The sequence below is a fragment of the Desmodus rotundus genome, chromosome 5, assembly GCF_022682495.2.
Source record: "Desmodus rotundus isolate HL8 chromosome 5, HLdesRot8A.1, whole genome shotgun sequence".
Classification (NCBI taxonomy): domain Eukaryota; kingdom Metazoa; phylum Chordata; class Mammalia; order Chiroptera; family Phyllostomidae; genus Desmodus; species Desmodus rotundus.
In genome coordinates, this window is record NC_071391.1 from 158,974,510 (window position 1) to 158,982,570 (window position 8,061).

Sequence of the window (8,061 nt, forward strand, 5' to 3'; positions counted from 1 at the left end):
GATTAAATGAGATAATACTTGAGAAAGGGCTGAGCAGAGTAGCTGCCATATAGTATGCAGTCAATGAATGTTACGCACTAAAAAATAAAAAAGGAGGAAGAAAATGCTGTGGTGCCTGCTCTCTCAAAGCTGACAGGCCCACCAAGGATCTCCGGTGGAACAGAGGGAGGCGGAGTCTGGGAAGGATGACAGTCAAGGAGGAAATTCCCTGGAGACAGAGGAGGGGTCTGCAGTCCCACTCTTCCCCTCCTTTCTTAAAAAATATAATGATAATGAAAAAATACTTAGCTGGTGCTTTGTATTGGATTTTTAATATTTTAATATTTTTGACCAGAACAAAGATTGTTTCCAACCTCCCAATTTGCTCTCATACACTTGACCATCAAAAGTATAGCTTCTCCGCATTCGTGATAATCACAGCTCAGACATAAAGACCGAATGAGAAGAGATTCCACAAATCTTCTCAGAACGTTCGCAGCATGCTCTGGATCCAGAGTTCTTAAGCATTTGATATTAGGTTCTCCCCATCCCAATACTGACAAATCCTAGTTCTGAAAAGGCAAATTTAATATTAGAACAGGAGAAGGAAGGAGTCTGGTGAACTTCAAAAGAAGAAAAAGAAGAACAGGACTAGGTTGGGAACAGAAAACGCATCTTACAACTCTGTATCCCCAGAGCAGAGCCCTGGGTGGGCTGCTTGCAAAGGCATGCGGATGAATCAGTGTCTTCAGCGAGTTCAGAACCCAGGTAAGGAATGATACCTACACAACTCTCCAAGTCCAACCGCAGAACCCACGCTCCCCTTTCGGCCTGGTGTTAGTTAAGTGGGGAGCAGAGGCACTAGGGCATCAGCCTTTAGCAAGGGGGCAGGTCCTTAGGAGAATGCTTGCTTCCTGTTTACCGGGGCAGGTATCTGCAAGCAGTCTAAAAAGGTGAGGCAACTAGGAGTAACTTACACAGTGCTAAGGGAATGGTTATGCAAACCACTTAAGCAAATAAGTGAAAAGGGACGCAGAAGGGTTTTGCTCTGGTTTTCCTCCTGTGCCCCACACTTCACTAGGTAGGACGAAATGCAAAAATCACGTCAGGGAAGCACAAAGTCTACTCTCTTAGAGGACAAGGAACACGACCGCAGCTCTCCACCCCGCCCCGCCCCCCCTCCCCGCATTCACTCCAGGGCATCCAAGCAGCCCCCCACCCCATTTCCCAATCATCCCAGCGGGTGGAATTCTTTGGGGTCCTCCACACCTACCAGGGACTGCCTGAGTTAGAATACCGACTCAGTCTCCCCAGCCGAGGTGGGGGAGAAACCAAGGGCGCAAAAGGTGCTTCTTTCCCAAAGGAGACAAGTAGAGACCGCGGGGGGGGGGGGGGGGGGGTACCCATGAGGAGCCCTGCAATGCGAAAGCCGCTGGACGGCTCTCCCCGCCCCTGCAGCCTGCCACCCGGAGTGGCGCGGGAAAAGGAAGTTCCCGACCTGGAGCACCCACTCCCACCACAACCACTCATGCAAACGAGGAGTCTGGGAGCCCCCAGCCGCTCCCACCAGAGCACGCCAGCAGCCCAGGGCGCTGCACCAAGAAAAGGGTGACAAGGGTGCCCTCTCCCCAGCAACTATCGCGGGGCACCTTCTCACTGCTGCAGGGCAAAGGGGAGGTGGGGATATGACGGAGAATAAGGCGGAGCAGGCGCCGGGAAGCACTTACATTCGCCACGAAAGCGCCTCCTATCCAGGAAGAGGAGCAGGCTAAAGAAACGCCCCAGAGATGCCCCTTTGCAAAGTGCCGCCGCCTTTCCCCAGCTCGTGGATTCCCTGGCCTCCAGTCCGTCCTCCACGCCTTGCCATCCCCCCCACCCACCCACGCCCAGGAACTAATCCTCGACACCCTCTCTGCGGCTTTCGGAGGGAGGGACCCAGGCACCCTCAGCTGCCCGCAAGTCACGCAACAGGCGGGTCTCTAAGGCTCTAGTGACTGGGGTTATGGGGACGAAGAACAGAGAGCACCCAGCAGGATGCAAAGTCCCCTGCAGACTTAGATCTCTGGAGACGTGCACCCGTGACCTGGGCCACCCGTGTTTGGGGTGCTGGGGCGGCAAAACGTGGGGAAAGTTGCAGGGTTGAAGAGACCAGTCTCGGGAGCGAGCGCTCGGGGAGGTGGAGACAGAAGTAGTTACCTGCAGGAGTCTGATGCCTCTGACTCCCTCAGCTCCGCAGTGCCGCCTGCGCTGCAGGGATCAGGCCTCAGTGCGCGGCCAGCGGCTGCTGCAGCGGCTGCGAGGAAAGCGTGGCTGCCACCGTCCCTCGGTCTGTCCAGTTCCTCAGGAGCGCAGAGCCCCAGGGAGCCGCAGGCGGGGCGGGGCGGGGCGGGGCTGGCCTGTTGGCAACGCCTCTTGGGTCCCAGCTCCACCCGCCACCTGGCTTCTGCCAGCCCCCATCCCAGCCGAGGGCACAGGGCGCAGTGCCCTGCCGCGGACCGCTGCTGGCTCTGGGGGGTTCTGGCCACAAGACAGGCAGAGGGGTGGCTGGACAGAGAGAGGGACAGCCGGGTGGGACTCCCGTCTCCTCTAAGACCCAAGTGCACAGTCACCCTTGGAGCAACGCGCCTTGTCCAGGAGGGATCAGGGGCACTGGGCACTTCCCACCTCGCATCCTTCGGGGCTGGGAGTGCTGTGACCCCTGGGGAGACATACCACTTACCCCGAGGCCCCAAAGGCTCTGGCGACTGCCTCTCAAAAGTCGTGGCCCAAGTAACACTGCAGATTTGTCGGAATTTTTCCTAGGAAGTCCTGCGGCCCCAACTTGTTTCAAAACAAAGTACGAAGAAGGAAATAGCCCCGTCCTGCCTGTTCACCACCAGCCCCCCCACCCCCACCCCCGCTCCCCGCCGCTGCCTGCAAACCCATGCACAGACCAGAACGAGATTGGTATCCACGCTCTGTTCCTCGACTTACCAAGTCACAAGAGTTAGGGGACATGCACCCATGCACGGAGCACAAGGGGACCGAGTTGATACCCCTTTCTGGAAAGTGGAAGAGGGGACCTTCTCAGGGAGATCGGTGCCTGAGGCGGAGACTGAGGAACAAACCAGGACCTCAGCGAGGGCCGCGTGTTGTCCAGAGGCATTGCCTGCCAGCCCCTCTGCAGTGAGCAAGAAGGCTCAGTGAAGTGCCAGGGCAGGAGAAACGGGATGCTAGACGACCCACCCCCGCGCTCCCCTCCCGCCTCCAAACTGCCCAACTGCAGATTTCTAAGTTGTGCAGACTTGCTGTAATTCCTCAGGGCCAGCTGCTCCAAGCTGTAGGCACCCAGTGTTCCCTGGGTTCCCGCCCCACATCGTGAAAGCTGCCAGCTGCCCCAGCCCAGCACCCGCTGCCCACTAGCCTCAGACCAGCACCTGGCAAGAGCACACGCAGTTAAGTTCCAGGCCCTGAGCCAGACACACGGGAGGGGGTGGGGCCAGAGGGTGTGTGGGAAAGGCGAAAGTCAGTGTCTCTGACCTCTTGGAAGGGTGGGACCTGGGTTTTCTCATTGTTTTTGTTTGATCAAAAGCCACAGTGGGAGTCAGAGAAAAGAGAGTGATACTTACAGTGCCTGGCAGATTTTTTGTTTTAAAGAGATAAAACCTGCACCTTCCAGGGAGGTTTGGCCAGCGAGAGAGGGTAGTAGCAAGCAGGAAAGGGAGAGGAGAAGGGAACAAACAAACAAGACGTGGTCCCTCGGACTCCAACGTTATCATTGCCTCAGGAAAGGCAAGGTGGGGGTGCAGGTGGCTGGGGAACAGGTGTTTGAGGGTCCTCTGCCCCTAATCCCATGGTTCTGTGGCTCCCCCAAGCTGGTCCCCTCTCTTGTGGAAGAGGATCCAAAGCACTTGTCTACACTGCTGTTTGCAAGTGGCTGAAGAAGGTAATCTTCACACCCAATTTATCATCTGTAGCATAAGGTTATTCTAAATATGTTTACGCTTTGATGCTCCGGAGAAGAGTGCTCTCCCATCTCTCCCGGAAGTTAGCTGTTTAATCATTCACAATCCTGAGGGTGATCCAGAAGTCCACCGTTGTTTACTTGAGAGTGAAGTATGTTCACAATCTCTGAGCACTGCAGAAGGCATCTGCAGTGCAGAGCAGTCGGAAAGCGGGTCCTGCTTATGGGGTCTGGGTGGCACGTGGCAACTGGAAGGAAGACACACACTGTAGGGGTCACAAAGGGCCCCCACTTGGCATCTGTGAAAGGTGGGGACAGAAAAGACAAGTCTTTTTGGGCACAGGGGGCGTGTGTAGAAAGGGCACAGGTCTGAGATTCACACTGGGCTTCTCATCTGCTGGACCCTGGGAGGAGCCCGGTGAAAGTCACTTAACCTTTCCATCCTGGTGTCTTGGTCTCTTCAACTACAAGAACAGTTCCTCTCTCACAGGGTGATCATGCAAAGCAAAGGCAGCAACAACATAGGAAAGCATTGTACGGGCCATAAAAAACAGGTCTGTTCCCCAAAAATCTACCCCTGAAAGTTTACCAATGTTCACGCAGGCAAAGCGGTAAATGCATGGCCCCCTCACACACTCACACACCACGCTGTCACCCCCTGACCACAGGCTCCATCCCCACAGCGCATGCTCTGATCTGTCTGCCTCCCTCCTTCCACGTGCCCACCTGCTGCCCCCTCCAAATGCCTTTACACCACATGCTGTGACACCCATGTATAACCACGCCCCTAGGGAAGCCACTAGACTCGCCATGCATGAACCTGGAAGCGGCTAAGCATCAGCTGCTGGCGGTACTCACTCCTCCAAGGTTTCAAGAGGGCCCCAGAGTTAGTGAAGACATCCCGAGCAGGTGTGGGATGCGTGCAGTCTGTCTCCCAAGCCTCCGTGTTCTTCTTGCTCTGGGCACTTTCCCACCTTTCAGTTCTTCCTCCCTCTCTTACCTGCATGTCCATGGACCCCCTTCCCCACCCCCTCCAAACCTGTCCTTAACCTCCCTTCCATTCTCACTACAATCCAACTGACAGATAACCAGCTGGGTGACTCTTAGAGGAAAGGGGAGAGTGAGGCGCTGTTAGTAATCATCGTTAGCATGTACTCAGTTGGTGCCTCTTATTTACTATTCGTCAGCCAGCAGCCTGAATGTCACTCCAGCCAATGTGAGCACATGAAACATATGTCACTCCCCCCAAACCCCCAGGCTTTCTCAGCATTCACAGTGATGCTCCTCCTGCTTGGAATTCCCTTCCCAACTACCCAACCCTTCTTTGCTCAATGAACTCCCTTTACCTCAGAACACCATTCAGTGGATAGCCGCTGCCCCCTAGAAAGCCCCCTCTCCTCTCCTGGGTTGTGTGTCTCCTCTTCATAGTCCCTCTGCTCCCTGAACTTCTCTCGACCATAGCACTTCTCTCACTCTGGATTTTAACTGTTTATCTTCAACCGGACAAAGATCTCCTCAAAGACTGGATTTCTAGGATCTTCTGTAGGTTTGGCATGTTTGTAAAGCGAATTACTAAAGGCTCTGTCAGTAATTCGGGCTGCTCAGCTCCATCTGCTCCTGATAGAAACTGACATCCTATATTTCTGTTACCTTCTATCAGCCGAAAACTTGAACCATCACATCCATCCACTTGGGTGCAGGTCAAGACTAAATGTAGTGAATTAGCTACAATGGTTTACTCCAGATTATTGATACAATGGTCACTCCTGTTTCACAACACTGTTGGCATGCTTACGTTAATGGCCCTGTTATTTCTATATTGAGTACCTTAAATATTTGGGGTCTTCAAATGCAAAGACTTCAATCCTAGTTCCTCTCGGCCTCTGATCATTTCAGTGAAGTCTCCCCTCCAGCTCTCTGTTTGGGTTTTTACTAGATATCTCCACAGTCTTTGCCAGCTCTAAAAGCCTTACCATTCTACAGACAGAAGGACACAGTCTATAAATTATTAAAGGAAGAAATGTGGCAGAATATGGCCTGTCTCCAGGCACAAAGGAATGCTCTTGGAGAAGAGGTCCTTGGAGGTGTCCCCTGAGGACCCTTGAGCCGTTCCCAAGGTGACTTCCCACATGCCGTGAGGACATGTGCCAAGGTCAGAAGGCTCTGGGCAAGTGCATCTGCAGTGTTCCCCTTGTCTGCACTCATAACACACTTCAGCAGAGGAAAGACTCTGTCTGAGAAGTGAGGTCATAAAAATACTCCAAGGGACAGACTCCCGGGGTGCTCGGATCTGGGCAAACTGACCTTGTCAGCCACATTTCAGGCTCTTCACACCTTCCTCTCTGCCTTCCTCATTCCACACATCTTACCCCAATCCTCTCTCCCCAACACACACCATCCCCTCGTGCATTCCAGCCCGACACGTTCGGTCCAGCTTTGCACTGTGCTCACTGTGTGCTCCCCAGCCTCTGGACCCTGCCTGGGCCCTGCTTCCGTCAGGCCCCCTTCTCCACCTGGCAAATGACAACGTAACCCCCCCAAATCACCACCATCCATTTCTCTGACTCTTCTGACCCAAATCATATTTAGTCGTTCCTTCTACTGGGTCCCTTTAAACTTTGTACAAACCTCGTTAGTTATTCTCCTGCTCTCGTGTCACCTGCTTGGACTGAGTCTTCTGCGTTGACCTGTGAGCTCCTTGAAGGCAGGCACTCTGTGGTGTTATTTATCTCCGTATCTTCAGGAACTGGCTCATGATTGATGCTCCGTGACTGATTTCAAAACAAAAAGGTGGATAAATGGACAGACAGAAGGACAGATGGGTGGATGGACAGGTGGGTAGATAGGTGGACACACTAAGGCCTTCAGTCTAGAGGGAGGATGCAGAAAAGCAAACTCAGAGGCACCAAAGCCCAGGTGTGTCAACCTCATGGTTTTTCTTCCAGGGGCATTCTGTGTCTGTTTTAATAATCCTTCATTTGTGTGATGGAACTTAGGGTCTAGTCTTTATTTCCCTCTAAAAATATTAAGAGTATCTGCACGGCAGAGACCACGAGGCACGGTCCCATGATCTTTTGTCTTCTGCTTCCTCCGTCATAGTAGCAGGGTAACCACTCTCCAGGTTTTCCTGGTAGTGTCTCAGTGCCAACCCTGAGAGCCCAGTGTCCCAGGAACCCCTCAGTGCAGAGAAAGCCAGGCCAGTTGGCCGTCCAACCAGGTACATCGCTGCCCGGGAGGAAGTCTCTGTGTACAAGCTGCCCGTGCAGCTAGTGCGGAGCACATGATTGAGTTATCCCGTAGGTTGTCAGTGGAAGTGGCCTGTTCAGCTTTGGGGACAGAAGAAATTTTCTATTAGAATTTCTTTTGAAAAAAATCACAACTTCTAACCATAATAACAAGGAGGAAATTCTACCACATGAAGATATGGTAGTGAGAAGGAGGCAGAAGAGGTTTCTGGGGGAGCAAGGTGACAGGTAGGTGCCCCGTGCTCTGCTGGCAGGAAGGGGCAGGTCACTCCCCCAAATGCCCCCGCTCCTCTTCGAATGCAGCTGCAAAAACCTGTGAGCCACGGTTCACCCTTCTTTCCTTGTTGCAGAGGCCTAAATTACTCACACTCTTCAGTCATGGCAAAGTATCATCTCTAGTGTTCACTGTTTATTTATGCCTTTGCCCCCACTCCACCCTGGCATGGTCATCCACCCTCCGTCTACAGCCATTCTGATATGCCGAGCCAGAGCCTTCTGCTCCCATGTGTCCTTGTGAAATGGGTGCCTTTTTTTTTATATAAATGGTCATTTGTCATTCATCTCCATCTTCTTGCCTTACTCCACACAGGTGGGCTGTTTTTAGCTCCATCCCTGTTGCTCAGCTGGGCTGTTCCTCTCTTCTACATCATACACTCCCCAAAGATTGTGTCCAGAATACCCAAATTCCCCACCACCTCAAACCACGCTGGGATGGACATCCCTACATTTGTCACACTCGTTGTCACAGCCCCTCCTCCAGGACCCCCCAGGACTTTCCACCATCCAGACACTGAAGGGTTAATACTTGGCCCAGCCAGAACTGACAATCTTTCCAGCAGTTGTGAAAGATTTTGAATAGCACCCCTGGATATGCATATACTTAATGGGGTTGTC

At 53.1% G+C, this 8,061-nt stretch overlaps 1 protein-coding gene across 7 annotated transcripts in view; it reads right to left on the minus strand.

The window, feature by feature from the left end:
- Nucleotides 1-3,341, minus strand: part of KCNS3 (potassium voltage-gated channel modifier subfamily S member 3) — a 30,745-nt gene extending 27,404 nt beyond the window's left edge. For 3 of the 7 annotated variants that reach the window (XM_045189611.2, XM_024552483.3, XM_045189614.2), the window contains exons 1-3: nt 2,953-3,341; nt 2,699-2,799; nt 2,176-2,375 (exon numbers count right to left, since the gene is read on the minus strand). The gene's annotated coding sequence lies outside the window, so the exon portion shown is untranslated. The remainder of the gene's footprint in view (nt 1-2,175; nt 2,376-2,698; nt 2,800-2,952) is intronic. The other 4 variants (XM_045189609.2, XM_045189610.2, XM_071221579.1 and 1 more) reach the window with 3 other exon arrangements.
- Nucleotides 3,342-8,061: the final 4,720 nt, after the last annotated feature.